This window comes from Vollenhovia emeryi, unplaced genomic scaffold (genome assembly GCF_000949405.1).
Source record: "Vollenhovia emeryi isolate VEMERY1.0 unplaced genomic scaffold, V.emery_V1.0 DF939847.1, whole genome shotgun sequence".
Taxonomy (NCBI): Eukaryota; Metazoa; Arthropoda; class Insecta; order Hymenoptera; family Formicidae; genus Vollenhovia; species Vollenhovia emeryi.
In genome coordinates this window covers 1-2,428 of record NW_011966519.1, presented here as the reverse complement: position 1 = coordinate 2,428, position 2,428 = coordinate 1, and positions in this window count along the sequence as shown.

Below are 2,428 nucleotides of genomic sequence, written 5' to 3'. Positions count from 1 at the left end.
TCTCTAGGCCGAGCAAGAGGGGTGATCCCTCACATGGCGTCCGGGGCCCGCCGACGAATAGGCCCGGGGTATCCCCTGCCTGTCGTAAGAGGCGACTAGAAGGGGAAGATTCTGGGAAAGTTGAGGGATCCCAGGGGGTGGGTCGGGAGCTGAGGACTCCCGGCCCACCAGCCCCCACCAACAACAAGGGGGCGCGGCAGGGGCCCGGTGGCACCCCTGCCGTGGCGCAACTAGGCGCAATTAGGAGAATGCCCAATCAGGGCACGGTCCGACTCTCGGACAGAGAGGAGCGCGCGAGTCAAAGCGCGCGGCGCCGAGCCGACCGGCAGTACATGTTCAGCAGTCCCCGGTCGGCTGAACATGGCGCAGAGAAGACCACCCCCGGTGGGTTTAGTGCGGTAGGCGTCTCCATTGCACACTGGCTCTGGGCTATCTTCCCAGGTGCCAGGGAGACGAGTCCCACACACCCCCTCGTCCCGTCCCAGCGGGGCGGGGGGACGGTCCATGAGGATTCCCCCGGGTTACAAAAAAAAAAAAGGATACTTGGGAGTATTTCAGGAGAAATACAATTGCACTGTTTCTGCGATGCAAGCGAGAGTGCCTTTGGAGCATGTATGTACCTCAGAACAAGAAAGGACTCTGAAATCATGGTCAGATTAATGTGTTCCAAGACGAGTTGCTCCCATGAAGCAGATATCACTTCCTAGATTGGAGCTGTGCGCTGCACAGCTACTCGCCAAATTATACGACGTGAATATAAACGCGATGAACATCCAATTTTCACGAGTTCATTTTTGGTCAGATTCTACCATAACGCTCAACTGGATCAAGACTTCCCCGCATAGGCTGAAGACGTTCGTGGCGAACCGAGTCTCGGAAATTCAAGGGATCACTCAAGGTCACGAGTGGCGTCATGTGCCATCAGCTGACAATCCCGCGGACGCTCTCTCACGCGGTCAATTTCTAAACGAATTAATCGAAAATCGAATTTGGAGAGAAGATCCGGACTGGCTGCAGAAGAATGAAGAGGAATGGCCTGAAAACATCATCCCTGGTATAGACGTTCCTGAACAAAAAACTCGCGTTTTTCTGCTCTCATGTACCAATGCACTGGAGCAAAATATCATCGGTATTATTAATAATTTTTCATCACTTGGCAAAATTTCTCGCATAATGGCATATGCGTTGCGCTATGTTGCGTATTTAAGGAATAAGAAGTTAATTAAGGGCGATATAAACTCCGATGAAATGCGAGCAGCTCTACACTACGTTATTAGAATAGTTCAATCCGTCTCTTTTCCCACTGAGATCAGTTGTTTGAAAAACAATCGTCCAATAGATCGTAAGAGCAAATTACTACCCCTATCTCCATTTTTAGATGATACAAATTTGCTGAGGGTGGGTGGTAGACTAAAACATTCCGACTTAGAGTATGACAATATCCGATTTTATTGCCTTGTAACAATCATCTATCTAAATTACTCGTTATGGAGACTCACGCCAAACTTGCACATGGAGGAGCGCAAACGACTTTATATGCATTGAGGCAAGAATATTGGATTTTAAATGGTAAAATGTATGTAAAGAAGCTCTTACGAAAATGCGTTCCCTGCTTTCGAGTTAAACCCAAGATACCTAATTGCTAGCGAGTCTCGCTAGGAGAGTCCGCTGGTTACCGCTGCGGATGGAAGCAGGGTGAGAGGACTTTGCGGTGAGAGACTCAAGGAACGGATGCACGCGTGAGAGGGTGAAAATATCACGTGATCGTAACTCGGGTCGTTTGAGTAAAATACCGTGTCACAATTTAATAAATGGAATATGCTTACAGTTGAGCAGTCTATGAGATAACGGGAATGAGAAGCCTTTTAATCATTTGCACGGGTCGATATTACTGATCGAGAGCCTGCCTCGTGACTGTAGATGCCCGTGAGCCGTGTCCACGCGGCGCCGGCGTGCGATGCGTGGTGAGCTTGAGCTGCCGTTGATGCTGTATCTTTGGTCCTGGATGATTCGCACTGATGAGTGTTCACTCTTTGTCCGCACTGAGTTAGGTCTCGGATGAGAAGATCCACAAGAGCACTCTAAAAGTCTTTAGCACTACACGACGCGTGTACTAGGTACCGTAGCCATGAGCCAAAAGCCGGTAACGAACGTGAAGAAGCGCCGTCGCCTCGTGTCGCGATCGGGCATGCGCGCGCAGCGCTCCTGCGGCGCTGCAAGATCCGACCCGGCTTTTTTTTTTACGTGTGGAAATCCTTTATGGATACCCGGGCCCCCCTCCGGGAAGGGAGTTTACATTAAGTGGCCCGGGTTATGTGGGACTGCCCTCCTAATGGCGATCGGGTGCGGCCGCTAACATTGCGACCGCTGGGCTTACCGCACTAAAACCACACGGTGGACTGCGCTGTGCTTTACTTGGGGGATGCCC